Source organism: Paramormyrops kingsleyae, chromosome 5 (assembly GCF_048594095.1).
Source record: "Paramormyrops kingsleyae isolate MSU_618 chromosome 5, PKINGS_0.4, whole genome shotgun sequence".
NCBI classification, from domain to species: Eukaryota; Metazoa; Chordata; class Actinopteri; order Osteoglossiformes; family Mormyridae; genus Paramormyrops; species Paramormyrops kingsleyae.
In genome coordinates, this window is record NC_132801.1 from 12,370,740 (window position 1) to 12,392,409 (window position 21,670).

A 21,670-nucleotide genomic window follows, 5' to 3' on the forward strand; every position below is an offset into this window, starting at 1 on the left:
CCTCAACACACAGTTTTACTCCTTCTCTGCTAGCGAAACAAAACTTTTGAAAGAATTGCTCCACATCCCAAGGGAAAAAATCGTAAATAATCCAATTTGCCTTCCGCTATTTCGACACAACCCATGGCAATCCATGATTTTCATACCCAGTGCCATATTTTATGGTAGGCTACAATCTATTATTAATCCAATTAATAATCGGGGATGCTGCATGTCGGTGACTCATTGGGTGTGGGGGTCGCATGATCTCCCCGTGTCGTGATAATTTCCTCCAGGTTATCCAGCTTCCTGGCGTCTCCTACAGCATGCAGCCCCAACTTGTTCCCCGTGTTGCCTTGAGATAGCCACAACCCCCCCCGCCCCCCCTCGAGTTTGGACAAGAATATATTAGGTGGTTGTGAGATTAAAAATTAAAAACCTAGTCAGTTTAATCATTCCAATGATTCCAAACCAAACCAAAAAAAAAAAAACTCGGTATGTGCATAGTGATGATAATTATGATAAGAAAATGGTCAATATGTTTATATGTTACGTTAGGAACGTATTGGGTTTTCAACTGAATATAGTAATATGGCATCCCACCCAGGGTGTATCCAGGCCTGTGCCCTATGCAAACCAGGATAAGCGATTGGATGGATGTATGAATGGCTAATGTCACACTTTTCGGTTATGGTGCCAAACGAAACCGTTAGTTTAATGTGCATTGTGGCTCCCCCTACTGGATATGGAAATTAAATGAAGTATTTTAACAGTTTGTACCCTAATTCTGAATTAAAAGCCTTGAATAAAATTTTAAATTAGATATTTAAGAATTTAAATTAAATTAGTAAGTTGAAAATTCCAATAAAAGGCATAAATAATGTATCTTTATGCTTCTGGAACCGCCACAATTTGGTTTTTAATAATATTTTTAATTACATATCCTGTTCTCGTTAACATTAAACAGCAGCAGTATGGATGGAGTTTTCAAGCACATTATTTTGCTAACAGACATTTTACCCATAATGACCTAAAGTACCAGTCAAAGGTCTAGACACACCTACTGAAAAATCATTCATTTTTCAACAGCAGTGGGCTAAGCCACTGTATCTGTGACCGGATGGTCGGCGGATCGAGCCTGACTTCGGCAGAATAATCACCTGTCCGTGGGCCTTGATCACAGCCCTTAACCCCGAGCTCCCTGGCTGCCGAAGGTGGCGACCCTTGGCTGTGACCCCAAAGCTTATCCTTGTCCGAGTGGCTCTCCTGGAGAGCAGGATGAGGGAGGCAAAAAAGAGAATTTCCCCACAGGGATCAGTGAGGCATCATTCTTCTTCCAAGCACACCTCGAGGTTATGCAAGTACTCTTACTGTATCTTGTGAACATGGAATGAGATGAGTGCTGTGACAGGTGACCTGGCCCCCAAAATCCCCCTGACCTAAACCCCACAGAGCTGGTTTGAGATGAGCTGGATAGAAGAGTAAGAGCACGGTGTCCAACCTGAGCCCAGAACTTGTGGAAACCCCTTCAGGACTGTTGGAGAAGCGTTCCAGGAGGCTACATCTGCAAGCTGGTTGAAAGAATGCCAAGAGTCTGCAATGCTGTCTTCAAAGCAAAATGACCTTCTTGGAGAGTCTAAAATTTCAGAAAAATGTGAGATGTTGAACACTTCTCTTGGTAGATGCAATGTTTGATATACATGTATAACCTTTCGCTGCCTTTTGCTGTAAGGTGAATAGCATAGCTAAAATAGAGACAAATGCATTAAGGGCAGGTGTGTCCAAACTATTGACTGGTCCTGTATATATGATATATTTTATATTAGTCTCACTGCAGAATAAATTCACCCTAAATACCTGGTTCAACACAACATTTCAGATTTCCATATGGTCAGTTTAGTAGATACTACACCAGCTGCAGCTAACATTTCTGTTGCACAAAAGGAAGATCCACACAAGTAACATGAACCCTGTATTTAAACTCTAAAAATATACTTCAGTATACAAGTATGATATACGAGTATGATATACAAGTATGCCGTCTGTACACTTTACTATGTCCTCTGTATGGTGACAAATTTTTTTATGATTACAGATGCCACAGAGCGAGCACCTGTGACATTAAAAGACATTTTCATTTTTTTATAACAGCTAATTATAAGTACCCTCCCTTACTTTGTATAAAACAAATCCAAATCTTAGAGGTTCATATGAAGCTTTTATACTGAGACATACTCGTGGTCAAACTGTGACCTAAAGAATGCATTATTATTACAATGGAAGCACCTTTTGCAAAAGGGGTGCAAAAACAGTCAATGCCTTCAGTCTAGTGTGTGACAATAAGCAAAGACTGCGACAACAAGGCGGATTAGGTATGACTACGACTTCCGGCGTGCAAACCCACGCCAAAGGGCCTCCGCGAACGTATCTTGCATATGTTTATGCAAAATGATGCATTTTATTTAATACCACAAGGTGGCATTACATCCTTATTTTTTTGGTGAACTTTTTCACAGTTACCTCAACAAATCCTTTTTCTCTTGGACTATAAATTGAAAAACTACGTGACCAACGTGTTCGCGGTAAGTTATACACCACTCCTTAAACATCTGCTGAAATGTACAATATTTTTCCTTCAAATAAGTACCTACAGTTTGGTCACAATATAACATTTAAAAATTTTAAATTCAACCTAAGGGCACATTTCTTTGTAGGTAGTTTCGCGAAATTAAAATATCGTGCAAGAAACGCGAAAACGCGAAGAACTGGTGTATTGCCAATGCGTTTATATTGGGCACAGTGAATATAAATCAATATACAACGATCAAGATAGACGAATTCAGAATAAATTAGACTTAAAATAGCTGCCCGCTGATTTCACGACGGTACGTCACTTGGTGTGTCAATAGATGCATTTCCATTTTAACACGTGTACGCTAAACACTTTCCACTGCACAATCCAAAAGGTTTCTCAAGCTCATCTCACTGTTTATGGAGAGTCAGGATTCGCAACGACGAGCGACACGGTGTAAGCTGGACTTCGTCCAAAGTACCAATTTTAGCCTTCGCTCTTTATTCCATAAATGTCAGCGCAGCCTTCTGCATAATGAATGTAACACAACGGTGGCAGGCAGTCACGTTTCCTGAAAATAATATTTAAATTTCTGCAACTCTATTAACATGCTAAATTCTGCAGCTGAATCATTTAATTGCTAATTGCACTAATGAGTATCTGAAGCACTCCGTTGAGCCCCGAGGCGTACCAGGGTTTCTACTGAAGCAACCGAAACGCTGTATTAGTGCTATGGCAAAAAAGTAATAACATTATTTTAACAGATCGGGCACAACTGAATAAGTTCGAACTTAGTCTGAAAATGTAATTTAATCATACACAAATTGGGAATGTCGTCCCAGTTAATTGCGTATCGTTTACTTTGCTGCACAAAACTACCCGACAGTATAGTGCGGAATATCTTGGATGCAGTGACACCTAGTGTCAGGAATAGAATAGCGATAAGAATTCGCTCGAGAGCATGGTGTCAAAGTAAATTCGACTTTTCAGCTGTGTAAGCATCTGGAGCGTAGCTAGACATTCCCCTGTGCAGTGCTGGCAAAGCCGATTTAGATAATAAAGGCACCGAAACGTATTAATCAAAGCTTAAGCCAATGGGCATGGGTAAAATCTGATTTCTCTAATCATAAGCCTATCTCATGCCAAGAACACAATATATGAGAATCCAAATATAAAATAAATCCTGTTCCCATCTATATTTCTCACAGTAAAATGGAATATGTATATGATAAACCTTTTGCAAAAATTTCAATGTAATCTTTTAGCAGACTTCATACTGGCAACTACCAAGCAAGAGCCAGCATCAACACAATTAATCTCAATAGGTTAAATTAATAGGTCATTGCAAGATGACAGAATGTGTATATGTGACAGCATACATTGTGCACATCAGTGGAATTATTCTGGGAGGGTGAAACATTATAATTCCGCAAGAAATATCACTATTTTGTTGAAGCTCATGGAAAACAGTGTTGCTGCCGACCCATAAACATTAAATTCGGATGAGATTATAAGGGAAGCGATGGTCATGAAATGTAGTATTATTTTATTTATTTATTTGCGGGATTGGCATCCCATTACCATCGGGAAAGAATTGCTTCATCATAGGATGAATGTTATACCTCTGAATGGCTTTGCTTTTATGGGAACTTACATTGCCCTCCGAAGGATTGAGAGAACCTCCATCTCCACAGGAACATCCATCTGCACAGGAACATACATCTTGCTCCATAGCAGAGTTGCCAGGAGCCTTGAGTCTTTAGGCTACAGCCTCGCATTTGTATTGATTGTTGCGGATGGAGTAACGGTTATGGTTTATCTGCACGTGTGACTGTCCCAACCGTTCATTACGCTGCTGTCTGCGTACTTCACTCCATCTAAAGCTGTGTCGTTAGGTGAGATGAGGGGTTTGTGCTCTGCAATCAAAAATCGTCAAGCACCCCCCTCTAAAGCCCCAAACAAACTTAAATCTGCATTGTTAATTCTCTAAATGACAGTCGCTGGTATATTTTACATTGACTGGCGATGTGTTGCCATTGTGGTTAAAGAGCATTGCATACAGATGTACCTAGTTGATAATATCACTTCCTAAATGTTTTACGGCAAGATCATTTTAGCCAGTATTATCTGATTTAGGTCTCAACTTCACAGTCCACTGGGGAATTTAAATCTGACCGTTGATATGAGAATAATGGCTTCTGGAAGCCATGGTTCTTGGTTCTGCCATGAACCTGAACCAGAACTTCAACATGAACTTGAAGTTTCAGCCTGTCAGCTGGAATGTCTGTGAGGCCACTGGTGTGATGCCTCTCTAACTGTCAAAGGGACTTTCAGTGGATAAAGGGACTCCTTTTAACTGTGAATCGCTCGTCTTTCCGTGTCCATTCATATCATATAGTTCATGCCATTTGTAGATAACGTTATCTAAAAATTAATATATTCCTGCACACCACTGTCATTGAAATATCACTAAAATTAAGAAGAATTTAAATTCTCGCAAACCACGTGGTGCCATTGAACAATGTCAGTTTAGGTTTTTTGATATTTTTGATATGCTGTCATACTGTTTTTTTATCAGCAAGTTTTGTGCTTTTGGGTAGAAACGTCGTCTTTTCTAACCTGTCCACATTAAAACAGATGTCAGTATGAATGAATTAATGAGAAATTCATTGTTTTCAATATTGCATGTTGTGAATATTACCTTGTGGTAATTTGGAACAGGAGTGAAAAACTGGATAATGAATAACTGTGGCTCCCGTGAGTACCTGACTGAGAGTATTTATTTTACACGGATAGCTGGCTGGCTGTGGAAATTGAACTGTTAACACTAAAAGTACCTCTTCTTGTTGGGGAGTATTTTGGTAACAATTTAGGGCTGAGAACATTCAGAAGGGCAACATGTGGAACTACCGATACAGACTGCTGATACAGACTGCCCTACAGACTGCCCTTCTGTGCAGGTAAGGGGTCTGTAGGGTCCCCCTGGTTATAGGGTTAGTCATCTTTAACACACAACATTAAATATGCTCACTGGTAATTTCCTACAGGTTAACTGGCTCATTAAATCAGCAGCATCACTCATAAATGATTAGTCAGTATGTCAGTTGTCCGCATCGGTGTTTATTGTTTTTGGCTGTTCATTGTTTCACGGTGTCATCAGCTGTGTACATGACTTCTTACGCAATGTGTGCATTAGTTAATACAAGTTAAAGTTAATATAATGTCATGAGAGTAATTTATTCCAATGAAGTTATTGCTGCTGGTGATATTGACCTTAACGTGGTTGATGCGCTCTTCATGTATGCGTTAGATTCCTTTTCAGTTAGCTTGGGAAAATATCTTGATGTACAGATTTTTTTTCTTTTAAATGAAAGGCAATTTCCCCTTATTTCAGGTTACCGTGCTCAATTATGCAGCAGGAGAAATCACACTTTGAACTTTTTTTTTTTCTTAATTATATTTTATGTAACCAGCCTTTTTTTTTCCCATCGACTTCTGCTTTAAGCGGGTGTTATTAGTATTAGTATTTTTAGTTTACCTACATATGTAAAAATTCCCTTCAGAGCACAGAATATTTCAGCTCATCCTCCTACCTGAATGCCAGTTTGACTGTTTGTGTGGGGGCAATAATCTGGACTAAACAGGACAAAAATGAGTTCATGCATATTTTTAGATTGACTGTTTTACCAGACCCAGAAACACATGTGATTTCACCTTGGGCTGTGTATTGTTTAAGCATCTAGAGCCCCTTGGAGACCGCTGGAGAAACCCAGGTTTTCAGAACTTCCGAGCCCTGGCTGTTAATCCTTCACATTTTTGTTCTGAATATGGTCGATGGAGCATTTATGTTTGAGAGACCCTCGAGCTGGGTGCCATATGCTCACAGTCTTGCAGTTTTACTTCTGTTGAGAAAGACATTAAAAAGACACATCAGTGCTATTTAAGCTTTGGGCTGCATGGAAAGCACAAGTTACTGCTCTGAATTAACTTTAAATTTTAGAGGCATTGTGCCACAAAAAGGGGGCCCTGAATTGTTTTTGGCAGCAGTCGTCACCCCCCCTTAGCATGTACACGTGTGCTAATGGCGACTGATCCCCTGCTGAAGTGATGGAAGTCTACCTGGTGTTTACTTATTCATCATTGCCAGACGTTTCAGATGAGCCTGCAGGTCCCACAACAGACTGCAGCGGGAAGAGAAGAGAAGCCTCACTGATGCATTATTCAGCCCTTTCGATCCGGAGAAGAGCCAGTCACTGAAGACTCACACCACCGCCTGTTATGATGGGAAGGACCGGGGGTCTGAATTATGCTGCCGATGCCCTGATAAACCTGAACTCTTCAGGTGGCTTATCACCTTTGAAGATGCTCTCTCAGGGGCTGAACTCCTCAGCATTTATACTATCGCAGACAGTTTCAGTAGAGAGTCCTTCAAACATCAGATGTTTGAACCAAGATAATGAACATTCTTGCAGCGAACATGTTTTGCAGTATGAAAAGTTCTGTTTTTATGTTATCATCTGCCTTTCAAGCAGTGGAAATACATGAATATTTGGCTGCCAGTGGGTCAGGCCAGTAGGAGATCCTTCCTGTCAGCGGGAATAATAACTCTCCCAGCTGCACTGCATACAGCAGTGATGGGTAATCTTATCCGCAAAGGTCCGGTGTGTTTGCAGGTTTTGGGGTAAACTTTAGGTCGGCTGTTCAAACCCAAGTGTGAGGACTCTTCAGCCGATCAGTCCTCTAATTAGGGAGTTGCAGCAAAAACCCACATACCCACCAGCCCTTACTGAATAAGATTGCCCACCTCTAACATACAGTTTCCATGGGTCTGAAGCTGCACTTCAAACCGTGCTTTGCATCTGGAAAGGCAAACCTCTGCTGAAAACGACCAAAATGGAAACAACCAAAATGGAAGACGAGATTATCAAAGTTTGAGGAGACTGCTGAGATTACATACTGCTGACACTGTTTCTTGATATTTTTCCCTGTTTACCTTGGTGATCAAGGGCTTCACTTAAAAGCTCAATACATAATTATAAAACCAGGTACTATAGCTATATAAAGATATGACACTGTCCAACCATCATCAGAGGCTTATAAAGGAATAAGCATCTGAACATGGACAGGTTTCCCGTTAATCGGTCTCTTGACAATATCTTACACAACCCAATTAACTCTGCTTAATGCTCTTCAATCTAACCCCCTCTAAACTGTGAAAGGGGAAGCATTTGTGGCATAGTAGCCCTTCTGTTGGTTTGTACCACATGGGATAGCCTTCGGTCACATCCCTCCTCGAAGAGTCGTGGTCACCCAACACCCTGTCAGCGGTTTACGGTTTTTCACTCCTCGGGAACTTACATCTCTAAGCGTGCAGCACAGCTGACCATGAACACCCCTGGTTGTTTTGGGGATGCTCTGACCCATATGTCTGGCCATAAAGATCTTGCCCTTTTCGAAGTGATTTCACCTGCATTTAATATGTCGACCCAGTACAGAATGTTAGTTACCGTCTAACATATCCTAGACTTTGACTTGCTCCGTTCTTACTAGATAGTCAACCTTATTCATTTCACGTGGAGTGTTTTGGCTCATCTCTGTATGTATATATTTTAAAATATGTATTTAGATATTCAGAGTGCTCTGGAGCTACATTGTAAGGAGGGGCACAAAAATGCATTGGGGGGACAAACTCTAAAAGGAGATAAAAACGTGGTAGTATATGCACAATTCTAATAGTAGTAAAAACATATATTTACAACCTTTCATCAAGTGCTACAAATATGAAGAATATCTCTTGTTTTTGATTTATTCTTTCTTATCAGTTATGCCATCATGAGCTATATGTGTGAGTTATGTGTTAATATTTCTGTTGTGGGCTTTACCTTTTTTTTTTGTAAGATTTTGCCCCTTCAGATCATGATAAAGTAGCATTAGCATAAAAGACAAGTAGTGTTTTGTGTCTGTGAGGTGACCTTTGATGATAATGCCGCTCCGATTGCTTTGCAAGAAGCAACACAGATGTCATTCCCTGTGGGTCAGCCGGCCTGAAAGTAACAAAGGAGATGAGTATTTTATATTCAGTCACTGCACTGCTCTTCATGTGATTATGATATTCCAGCATTTATACCCATTCATTTATACCCATTCATTTATACCCATTCATTTACGCCCATGTTTCCCATGACCTTGTAACATATACAGATCCAGGATGCTCTCGTCGTGTGGATCATTCTGGAAACACTCCCACTGAGAGCTGGTGAGTTCCTATAGCTAATAATCACGGTGAGATCTCCTGGGCTGTACTCTGGCTGGCTTAGACAGATGAGCATCCACTTATCGCAAAGTGGGAGGGAAGGTTTAAGTGATGGAATTTTTTCTGTCCGATATGCAATTGTAATAATCACCATTCACGGCGTCGTGCTCAGACAGCTTCAGGACGACGAACACAGTTAAACGGAGCATGTGTGTTATTGAAATGTTGACGTATCTGTATAGAAAGTTCCAGAAATCAGCTGGTGCGCATGCAAGCGATGCAGAGTTGCACAGCAGCTCACTCGGGTAGTTTATCTAAGAGTTTAAACTGGTTCAGCCCATTCCATAACTTCCCTCTGATGGCTGTAAAATGGGGATGAAAGCCCTAGAGGAGTTTCTCTGCTCCTGCTGTGTCCAGATTTCGCCCCAAAAACTTTGATGACAGCCCCACTACATGCACCTCGGGTATCAAAGCGAAGGCGAGGGCATTGACCTTGAACCCATTGCCATCGCACAGGCAATTTGCACTGAGATGAGCTGCCGCCAACTGGATTCATCATCTGCATCTCATTACCTTTTTGTTGCAAAAAGTACATTTAAAAAAGGAAAACTGAAGTGTGAAAAATGAGATGAACACATAGTCTAACGCTCAGCATTAATCTGCAGAGACTGGCGATGTCCCACACAGCTTCGTCAACTAAAATGCTTCTGTACAATCAGCGCGACTCACAGGGAAAAACAATGGAAGTGAACACCAGTGGAAAAAGCTCTGACGTGAGATATGGTGTTTATTTATTGCACTAATTACCCATTGTCCCGGTAGGCTGTCCTATCCAGACCCATGCACACGCTGTCCTATCCAGACCCATGCACACGCTGTCCTATCCAGACCCATGCACACGCTGTCCTGTCCAGACCCATGCATACGCTGTCCTATCCAGACCCATGCACACGCTCTGCAGTTTTACTCATCAGATGTTTATATTCTCACATTCTCACCTCAGGTTAAACATCCCGATGAAGATTATAGGAATTCCATCTAAATCTGGTGGGGGACGTGACTCTGCAACCTACTGGTGAGGAATCCAGCTCGGAGGCCTCTTGCGGGGGCCGCTGAATGCTCTGACAGTCTGATCCTATTGGCAGGTTTTCTGCAGCCGTTTAGGTGAATTGTGGATGTTGTGCCGAACTCTGCTTTGGTTGAAGTGCATGCAGGAGGTCATTAACCCTGGAAAGAAGGTGGTACCTTTAATGGTCGTCTTATTGATTTATAAATAATAAACGCAGTACAGCCAGAGCTTAACTGCTCTGAGAGCAGAGCACTGGTTTCAGGCTGAAGAGCTTGGAATTTAGATCTGAAACGCATGCTGGAAGATGGCTGGCTCTTCTGACCCAAGCTTCCCCTTTAATGGCAGGAACGGTCCGGGTATCACGATGGAGCTGCCTGCAGAGCCTTTCTGTGACTGTCGTACAAGTGACAGTGCAAGGCGGGTCAGTGAGTGCAAAGCCAACACAAGTCCATTCATCCATCATCCATCTTATTTAGCACAGTCTTAGATAACTGGAACCAGGCAGAGTAGGACCCCAAATGGGTTGTAAGCTCATTGCAGGGGTGCACACTCATATACACACAATCACACACATTATGGACCATTTGCACATCTTCCTCTTTTAAGGGCTGCCAGAGGAAGCCGGAATACCTAGCGTCAAGCTGCACGAACACGGATGCAACATCTACACTCAAAGCGGGATCGAAATTCAGGCCACCACCCACGGAGGTGTGAGGGTGAATCTTTAAATAATTTTGTGTTTTTCTTATAAGCTCCCTTGTGGTTTTTCATAAGCAGGAGAAGGCTGCATCGTTAATGATGTGATGGCTGTAATATTTGACTTAAACATGACAAGCAGTATGTTTTCCTCAGCGAGGCGTGCGCACTCACGCAAGGTGCAATTATCAAAAAAACAGTTTGTTAAAGGATGCAGCAGCTTGGCGCTGTAAAATATTTAAAAAGAGCATCTTCTTTTTAATCATTGCGGCACCTCCACCGGTTCCAAGCCCTGATTAAACCTGAGGGATGGGCAGCAGAAGCCTTTGAAAAGCTGGTCGCAGCCACACCTTAAAAGCAGCTCCTCTCCGCCTCTGCATGCCGCTGCATCCGTGACTTTTGCCCAGAAAGTGAGCGAGTTTTCCTCAAAATGGATTCTGCTTCCTACTTTGGGTGGCATGACTGAAGTGGATAGCTTCCTGACCTCACACTCCCAGGGTCTGATTAAAGTTCCTTGGTTCTATGTGTGTAGAGTTGGCATGTTCTCCAAAGGTTCATTTAGGCTTCCTCTGGGTGCCTTGGTCTGGATATTCCTGAAGTCCTGAAACATGGGTTAGGGGAATTAGCAGGGCGTAGTAAAGGGGGGGAATTTAGGATGATTCCAAGCGCACCTGAGTGACTGGGGCCCTAAAAAATCAGGAAAATAATTGGATTGGTCTGGGTTGGCAGCCCAGTATAATATGCTTTCATTGGGCCCCAAATCCCTAGCAGCGCCCCTGGAAATTGGCATCTGTAAACCTGTGTTATTATCCTTAATGAAAACTAGAACTTTTTAATAAAAACATTTTAATAAACTGAAATAAAATTACATCAACAACTAAACTAAATTATCAATATTGTTTCCAAAACTAACTGAAATAAAAACAAATGTAAAATTCTTTCCCTTAAAGCTAATTGGATTTCAAATGAAAATTGAGAATAATATAAAAACTAAATTCAAAATTTGAAAGTATTATAGGGCTGCTCTGAACTGTCCATAGTGTGCGATTCTCTGTCCTGTTCTGAACCGGCATCCCATCCAGAGTGTTCCCTGGCTGACACTGACCTAGTGCTAGATAAGTGATATAGAAAATCAATGGATGCATACATTCAGTAATGTTTTGCAGGTAAAATGGTGGATATGATATGAACCCTCAGCTGTCAAGAACAAAGCACTGGTTGTTATTAGTGATGGGTGATACCTCTGATTTTCATTTTTCAATTTGATCCAGTACCAAGTTGGTATCGGCGAAACTGATCTGGATACAGATATTTGATGCCTGCCCAACCCTGCAAGACAGTAAAAATGGGGGGTGGGGAGGATTGGAGGGGTGTGCCCCTGAAATTCCACCCCTTCCCCCCTTATGGGCCAAGTAGTAGTTATTGTCCTGCTCCCTATAACAATATAAACATTTAAATGACTAGGTTAAAAATCTGTATTTTAATGTTAGAATTGATTCTCAAAATGAAAGTCAATATTGAAAGAATAGATATTTTAGTATCAGTCAGCACAGCGTTACAGTAGTTATTATTGATTACATAAGACCCCAATGTTATGCATATTTAAAAGTGATCAATTATTATCGTTAGGAGGAGATGACAAGCGCAACTTGTGTTTGATATACTTAAACACTCATTTGTGGAAAATGCTACAAAGTAACGACAGGCATCTTGTTAACCACTCGTGATTTATTTATTTAGCTACAGATGCTTTCCTCCAAACAGACTTAATTAATTTACCATATTATCTAGCTTGGGCCGCTGGATGTCTGCCGGTCCGGTTCAGGTTTGGTGCTTAAGGGTAATAATACCACTCATGCTGTCGGAATCTGCGACCTTCCGGCTCCACCTTCGTTTGAGCCGGCACTTTAACACCTGTTTCCCATGTTTCAGCAGTCCTGTTGCACGCCGCCACCTGCCCAGGCTGCTAACCAAGCCCTGGTTGTTGATTAGCCAATCATAGCTGCACTGCACGTCCTTCAGGGCTCCGATGTGAGCTCAGGTCCCGGCAGAGGGCTCCTCTCTACTGGGAGCAGCGTGGTTTCAGGACCATGTGAAGCTGTCACCGGCCCGGATCAGCCCACTCCTCTTTTTTGTCCACATAACCTCCCCCCCCCCCCCTGCCAAGTATGTACCCATGTGAGTCAACAAAGCCCATTCCAATCACAGTCCAGCCTGACGCTTCTATTTCCACACCATTGCTGAGGCACACATGTGACAGCTGACTGACAGGAAGCAATTCTGCCAGAGGAGAACCTAGGGTTGGTATGCAGATCAACTGAGATGCAAGCCTATCTATAGATTCTTGGCTTAAATGTTACCTTATTTATATATTACATTCCTTTGAGAGGAAAGGCAGAGAAAGCAGGGTTTCACGGTTCCTGGAGCAACTGGGACTTAGGGCCCAGTCAGTTCATAGGTGGGATTATTCACCTCTCTGGGGATTTGAACCTGCAACCTTTTTATCACAGGCATAGTATTATAACCCACTGAGCAACACCCCACCTCCTTGTTAGTTATGGAAATATTTATCAGAATTAGTAATTACACACAAACCTCATTCTTATTGGGTGCATGAACTGCTGTGTTCTGAAATAAACTGGTGTGTCTCCTAGTTTCCCAGTCAGGAGTGTTAGAGCTTATTCCCTAACCCAGTGCAACAAGGTTTGTTTGGTTTTCCCTTATCAAGTGACACTAAGTCCTGTTTAGATTTTCTCAGCCAAAGCCCCAGTAACAATTTGGGTCCAGCGTGAGTGATCTACGCTCCTCAGCTGAAACCCATCTGAACCAAACACGCATGTTCAGATTCAGCATCCAGCTATCAGCTCTTAAACGGACTGTGCTGAACACTGTCTGACTCTGGCTGAACATCAGAAGTTCTTGGCTTTCCATGGTTTCAGGGGGTGTCACAGGCGAGTCATGCCATGTTTATGCCATCCTCAGAGCCAGACTAGACCATGATGTTGGGTCAGTGTCATGTTTGGTGTGTCTTTTATCTCAACCCTCCAGAATGCTTAAAGCACCGTCTAGACAGGCTTATCTCCTCTAGCATCAGGGTACGTCCGTATTTTTCACCGTTCCCTCTTTCCACACCAGCAGGCAATGGCTTGTTTACTCCAGCTTGGTTAAATTATTAATAAACATTTTCTTCCTTGAATATGTCTTCTAATTTTCCTCTAAGCACATTTTTCTGTCACTTGATACGCCATAAAGCATCTTCACATGTCTAGGTTGAAAGTCCTAGTGTGACTACCTGAACATTACAGAATACATCACACCAAAAGATGCACCAGTAAACAGGCAAGGCTGCCGAAACCAGGTAACACACACGGCTGGTGATATCCAGGAAGTGACACTGGGGGAGACACCTTTTGGGGTGTCAAAATAAAAGTCAAAGGGTATTTGGTTTCATTATGTCAGCAGCAGCCCCTCAGTAAGGTCCCTGCATCTTGATGCCTGGGATACGCTTTGCGGCACTGAATAAGACTCTTATGCAGCTGTGGCGGTGAGGGGCTGTCAGTGCCATATGATCTGTGGCCAGGAGTCCCTGCTGAATAAAATGGCTTCAGTGGACCTGTAAGGGGCTCACACAAAAATTGTGCCTCAACATGGCTAATTAAAGGGCAACAGCGGTGGCAGATACATGTCTGGCTACATTTTTAAAACCTGTTTTAGACTGAGGCGGAAGGAGCTGAGCTCCTGGGAGTTTTACATTCACAAAAATGTCTTGAGGGCAGAGCAAAAAATGATTGCTTCAGAAAGATAACCAGTCAGATTGTAGAGACGGTGGGTCCAAGCAGCTAGAGGAGATGGGACCAGCCAATCAGATGTCTTGGTCCCGCCTCCTCTAGTTGCTTAGAGCTACCTCTTCTACAATCTGATTGGTAACTTCTCTGAACCAATCATTTTTCATTCTGCCCTCAGAACATTTTTGAGTAAAACTCCCACAAGCAGGGGGCTGAGTGAGTATATCCCTCTTGTTCATTAAGCCCCAGGACAAGTGTGAGCTGCTTCCAGCAGCTCCGAAGAGAAAAAACATTCCTAGACTGCCTATCATGAATGGACAGATTTAAGTGCTAGCTGGATTCTGTAGATTCTACTGCCTTGTCTGGGAATATGTGGGGGAGGATGAAGACTGTAATGGACTAAAAACCGGAGTACTAGGTGTCAGACAGAAAGTGTTCAGGCTGAGAACAAAACATGTGAAACAAGAGCTCAACTTGACCTTCGTCTAACCTTCTGTATGCAGAGCCTTTGGAAAGGGAACCCTACTCTGATATGTGGTGGTGTAGTGATCCCTCGCTAGAAGAACATGTGTAGAAAACTGCAATATCTGTTATATACTGTAAAATAGACATGAAAAAATCTCACTGTAAGCTCTTTGCATCACTGAATTGCTTCATTTAATCACTATAATCAGAAATTGTGCAAGGGAAATGTTTAACCAGAGAAAGCCACAGCGAGCCTGAGGGATTCTTTCTGCATGAGAATATTTCCAGCATCCCCGAGCAGAGCGCTGCTGCTTTTATCCTGAAGAAATGGCCCTCCTGCCAGTTTTCTCAGAGAGAGAAGGCCTATCAGGATTCTGCTCCGAAGGCCTGGCTTCATAGAAACACCATTACGGTGGATGAGTTCACGAAAACGTGCAAATGAGCGAACTAGGTCGGGTCTCGTGTAAAACACGGGCTGCCGATCAGGATGCGGCTGAGCACAGCATGCAGCATCTCGCCAGCTGGAAAGAGGGGCTCTGTGGGGATCCCCGTTCATACCTCAGACCCAGAACTGACTGGCTCTGTGGGGATCCCCGTTCATACCTCAGACCCAGAACTGACTGGCTCTGTGGGGATCCCCGGTCATACCTCAGACCCAGAACTGACTGGCTCTGTGGGGATCCCCGTTCATACCTCAGACCCAGAACTGACTGGCTCTGTGGGGATCCCCGTTCATACCTCAGACCCAGAACTGACTGGCTCTGTGGGGATCCCCGTTCATACCTCAGACCCAGAACTGACTGGCTCTGTGGAGATCCCCGTTCATACCTCATACCCAGAACTGACTGGTTCTGTGGAGATCCCCGTTCATACCTCAGACCCAGAACTGACTGGCTCTGTGGGGATCCCCGTTCATACCTCATACCCAGAACTGACTGGCTCTGTGGGGATCCCCGTTCATACCTCAGACCCAGAACTGACTGGCTCTGTGGGGATCCCCGTGCATGCCTCAGACCCAGAACTGACTGGCTCTGTGGGGATCCCCGTTCATACCTCAGACCCAGAACTGACTGGCTCTGTGGGGATCCCCGTTCATACCTCAGACCCAGAACTGACTGGCTCTGTGGGGATCCCCGTTCATTCCTCGGACCCAGAACTGACTGGCTCTGTGGGGATCCCCGTTCATACCTCAGACCCAGAACTGACTGGCTCTGTGGGGATCCCCGTTCATTCCTCGGACCCAGAACTGACTGGCTCTGTGGGGATCCCCGTTCATACCTCGGACCCAGAACTGACTGGCTCTGTGGGGATCCCCGTTCATTCCTCGGACCCAGAACTGACTGGCTCTGTGGGGATCCCCGTTCATACCTCGGACCCAGAACTGACTTGCTCTGTGGGGATCCCCGTTCATACCTCAGACCCAGAACTGACTGGCTCTGTGGGGATCCCCGTTCATACCTCAGACCCAGAACTGACTGGCTCTGTGGGGATCCCCGTTCATACCTCAGACCCAGAACTGACTGGCTCTGTGGAGATCCCCGTTCATACCTCATACCCAGAACTGACTGGTTCTGTGGAGATCCCCGTTCATACCTCAGACCCAGAACTGACTGGCTCTGTGGGGATCCCCGTTCATACCTCATACCCAGAACTGACTGGCTCTGTGGGGATCCCCGTTCATACCTCAGACCCAGAACTGACTGGCTCTGTGGGGATCCCCGTGCATGCCTCAGACCCAGAACTGACTGGCTCTGTGGGGATCCCCGTTCATACCTCAGACCCAGAACTGACTGGCTCTGTGGGGATCCCCGTTCATACCTCAGACCCAGAACTGACTGGCTCTGTGGGGATCCCCGTTCATTCCTCGGACCCAGAACTGACTGGCTCTGTGGGGATCCCCGTTCATACCTCGGACCCAGAACTGACTGGCTCTGTGGGGATCCCCGTTCATTCCTCGGACCCAGAACTGACTGGCTCTGTGGGGATCCCCGTTCATACCTCGGACCCAGAACTGACTTGCTCTGTGGGGATCCCCGTTCATACCTCGGACCCAGAACTGACTGGCTCTGTGGGGAGCCCCGTTCATACCACGGACCCAGAACTGACTGGCTCTGTGGGGATCCCCGTTCATACCTCAGACCCAGAACTGACTGCCTTCACCCCTGGGGCACAGACAGGTGACATCCCATGGCTGTGGCGCTAGTCTTTAAGAGTCAAACCTCTTTGCTTTGTGCGTGATTCAGAATGTCCTCGTGTACAAAGACACAGATATACACCTAACCTGCATTTGCACATCTTACATGTTTCCATAAACATCTAATCCAGGGTGTCCGTTGTCTTGTCCTGTGCTTGTTTGGTAGGTTCCAGGCTGAAATGGATCCTATATTGGATATTGTAGAAGAGAAATGGATGAATGCAAATGTCACATATCCAGGTGCTACTGTAAGCCAGGGAACTTTGAACAGGAGTCGCATCTTCCAAGTTACATGCATTTACCTTCTATGTGATGGAATACCATGGGGCTTCCAAGTTCACGTCTACCAAAGATACCAGGAGATGGTGGGGGAGGCAGCACGGCCCTCACTGTGTCTGAGCGACACATCGCCCAGCGGCTTCCCTGTTCAGAACCTGTCCTGTGTTCCATATGGCCTTGGGCAGGACTTTGCAGCTGGTCAGCTGTGCTGACAGGTCTTGTACAGTCGAGCACACGAGCAGGTATGTGCAATGCCTGCTCAACATCACGCAGAGCCAATAGGACTCAATTACACCCCCTGCCCTGTTATCAGACCCCTGGAATCTTAGCCTGGCGTTACACCCTGAGAAATCCCAGCCGGGTGCCAGACACAAGGACCATAAAGCAGTCAGTAGTACATCACTGGCTAAACATTTCCCGTCAGAGGACACATTAATTGCCTTTTACATGTCAGTGCGGTTGTGTAGCCTTAAATCGAGGTGCAGATATAGGACAGATGAGACACGGCACTAGCTTCGTGTGATGAGCTGCACCCAAAAAAATAATGAAATGCGAAAGAGGAGCCGCCGCTGCGACTTCAGGTGCTGATGTTTTACTTTGTAATAAATTTACCTCTGTTAATGAGCCGGAATAGGGACCCGTGACGCGTTCTGTAATTTCCAGGAAGGCTCCCTACGTGCTGCATAAATGCTGCCCTTCTCTTCCATCTGGGGCTTGTTCTCAGTGTGAGTGCCCCCCCATGTCATTCAGTGTGAAATTCATTAGTGATACTTCATCTCTATTCACATGCTGCTGGTGGGGAGTGGCCGGCTGAATCAAAAACCCCCAGAATGTTGCATTATATCGCTACATTGGACAGTGAAATAAAGACCCGGTACATTGCTGTAGCCGGGGACACACAAAGACACGGCAGGGTCCCTGAAAAATTTTATTGAATCGGCCCCCCCCTCTCAAACCAAAGCTCCCATTGTCCATGCTCATACTCACGGCTCCCCCTAGTGTCTGGGCCCCTGAAAGTCTTCCCCTTTCCCCCCTTATGGGTGGTCCTTGGTTTATTGGGTGGTGCCCAGTGATGGATAAAATGGCACCAGACGTTGCAACATCGCATCGCATCCTGGTTTAAAAGGTCACTGTCTACTTCCCCTAAATATTCAGTGATGAGGAATGCTGAGGTACCCAATATCTGTGATAATTTCATTACCGTAATGTATCTAAAACAAGTTCAAAAACATCAGGATTTTCTTTTATATCTTTTGGAAAAAAAGGGGGGCGACATGCTTCCTGTTGACAGACAGGCCAAATGCTAAGATACCACTGAAGATCAGAGCTGTTTATGTTTTTAAATATGTAACCTGTGGGTTACATCTAATGTAAATGAGGAATTGTGAAAAAAATACCAAAATACCACAAATCGAATGTGCTTACTTAGAAGAAGGAAGTGAGGATGGACTGTATTGATAAATAGAAATGGTACAAACGTGGTTTTATGTCTTTGACCATTGTAAGATGTTAACATTACAGATCTGATCAAAAAAGAACTGATCACCCATTTAATAATTATTTTGTACTAAAGTGGTTTGGCATTCATTTAATGTGTAATTCTCAATAGGCTTTATTCTTATGCAAAAAATTAGATCTTATTAGAAAAATAAAAAAGCACTTATATATGAAACCTGCTGGATCCAATTTTGATTAATTTCAGTTGTGCAAATACTGGAACAACCATTTTATATTGACCAAAGAGCCAGCTGCTAAAAGCATCCTTTGACATGCGGTTTTTAATACGCTTTGGTAAATGAGGCCGCTAATACTCTCTCTTTAAAAATCTTTGTGTACCACTATGTTTCCAGGAGGGAAAAAAAGGCGTAAATAATCACTGTTGTGAACATCAATCTCTGAAGACCATGACTGGACACCTGGCGCTGAGCATCTTGTTAATTTTTATTGCACATAGCTGCATTTTGTGGAAACAGTAACCGGAATGGAGACACCCTGAGGTGTCTTAGACAAAGATGCCTTCTGGTTGTCTGTCAGTCAGAGGGTCCCTATCCCTCACTGTTAAATGTGGCTAATTTTTAATGAAATTTCTTGTCCCGTGGGGCTTCTTTCCTCTAGGTAGTTTTTGCTTTCTCCCCTTAATCGCCATGACAACAAAAACCTTTTAGATCAGGGGCCGATGTCATGGTCCTGGGGACCCAGTGCATGTGTTGCTTTGCATTCTGCACTTAAGTTCTTAATTATTAATTGCCTAAATGAACTCATTCTGTCTTTTCTATAAAAACTGAAGCTGTTCAACATAAAAAGGAAAAACAAAGAACATTATCTGTGTTCTAAGATTTGCAAAAGTTTTTATGCATTCATACATAATAATTTGGTTTAGTTAAGCCTACATTTTTGATCATATAAAATGTGCGTAATAACAAGTGAATATAGAGCGAAAAGGAAAAGCCTTTTAATCAGTTCTTACTGATTTTAGTTTGTGTGTGTGTGTGTGTGGGGGGGGGGGGGGTTATGTATATATTACATTGTTGGGACTAGATTTCCCCACAGCGTGGTAAAAAGTTGTTAGTTTGACATTGTGGGGACCATTTTTTTTTTTCAGTCCCCACAAGGCGAAGCTCAGTTTTATAAATATCTCTGAATGCAATCAAAAACTGGAAATCCAAAAGTCTCGTATTTATTTATTTTTTGGTTACTTATGGTTAAGGTTAGGGCTGGGTAGAGGTTAAGATTGTCATGTTGGGATTAGGAATGAATGGACGCTCCCCATAAATATGTATATGAATACAAAACAGTTTGTGTGTGTGTGTGTGTGTGTGTGTGTGTGTGTGTGTGTGTGTGTGTGTGAATTCAGAGCTGAGTGACCGGGGCCCTAAAGTCTGTAGCATAATATGATTGTTCTGGGCTGGGGGCCCATATGCTTTCATGGGGCCCAGAATCTCTATCAGCACCCCGGATATGGATGATTAGACAAATACAGGACAGTGGGACTTTTCAAAACCCAGTTTAAATGATAGTCATGGAAAGAATGAGATACAAAACCAATGCATTTTCAAAGAAAACAACGCAAATCGAGTACTGGTGAGTGCTAAATGTAATTAATGGTAATTAACAAGTTTATAAACTCCTACTCAAATGATTTACTCTGATGCAGAGTTGAGCCCACTAGGCACTCCTGGTTTAGCCCATCCTGTGTGATTCATGCTGGCAGATAACAATTCCAGGGTCTATTCTTGAGAAATGAAATGCACAATATGCAATGATGGGTCTAGGAGTAGTTCTTATACTCCCAAATGCCTGAAAAGATGGTTCTATCTATGAAAATAGAGTAATAAGCATAGCCATAAGAATAATAGAAAACATACATTTTCGTAAAGCAAATGGCTTTTTGTGTTATTGTTTTGCTGTTAAATCTGGAGCTATGAGTTATTTTACTAATTCCCTACCTTGTAACGTGTCTTTGAAGTTCAACTCGTACATTATTTTTAATATTACAGATTAATAATTTTCAGAGGTGCTGTTGTAATTAAAATGTATTTTAATATTGAATGGAGGTGTATTTCAGCATCTGTTTTTTTTTTCCTCTGGGTGCATGCAAGCAAGTCTTAATCCATAGCTGCAAAAGACAAGGACCGTACATTCCCTGTGCACTGTTCTTAGAGGACACTTTATGAATGCACACACAATACATAACAACACATAAGGACACACAAGTATAAGCTTTATAATGAATTATAACGAAATGTTGTTAAAAATGTGCATTCTCGAGCAGAGAAACGAATTCTATGAAGCACGCACACAGTAATAGTCTATAAAGTGTTACTACGTATACCCCAAAGCATATCATATTGTTGTACATGAATATACTTTGCATATATTATTTATAGTAAATGTTTCTAAATATTCTTAGTTATTCAGTGATCTGGCGCAGCCTAAAATGTCATTTAAGTATAAACACTCAATCCATTTAGACATATCAGACAGCTTGTTTAACTGACTGATGGTTAACTTCAATCGTGTTCAATCGGAAAACGAGCAACGGAATCAATGCAAACGTATTCAAGTATAACTTTAAGGGTATTACAAGAGAGTAAATTTGCTGAAAACCGCGTTTTGATGTCGATTTTTGCGATAGCCCAGTTGATCCTAAAAATCCACATAAAAAAACATTGTTATACCTTCTGCAGCTATCGCGCGCTGCTGACCCCCTTCTCCGCGAGCCTCCAGCGTCCTCCCTTCCAGCGCGTTTGTTTTATTTCCTTCCAGACATTTACATGCTTGTGTCCCATTGGTCGGTCGCGGTGAAGGTGGGGTTTGGGTGGAGGCTGTCGAAGCGCTTTCTGAATCAAACCGTCCGAGTTTGTGAAAGCTGATCTAG

At 43.2% G+C, this 21,670-nt stretch overlaps 2 long non-coding RNA genes across 2 annotated transcripts; one reads left to right on the plus strand and one right to left on the minus strand.

Annotated features, from left to right (window-relative positions):
* Positions 1–1,145: 1,145 nt before the first annotated feature.
* On the minus strand, positions 1,146–3,112 carry LOC111848518 (uncharacterized). Its single transcript, XR_002839328.2, has 3 exons — positions 2,966–3,112; positions 1,481–1,615; positions 1,146–1,245 (listed from the first exon to the last, which is right to left on the minus strand). It is a non-coding gene; the product is annotated as an uncharacterized lncRNA (long non-coding RNA).
* LOC111848514 (uncharacterized) lies at positions 2,464–10,655 on the plus strand. The gene is made up of 6 exons (XR_002839326.2): positions 2,464–2,561; positions 8,753–8,807; positions 9,808–9,879; positions 9,950–10,042; positions 10,219–10,294; positions 10,480–10,655. It is a non-coding gene; the product is annotated as an uncharacterized lncRNA (long non-coding RNA).
* The last annotated feature ends 11,015 nt before the right edge of the window (positions 10,656–21,670 follow it).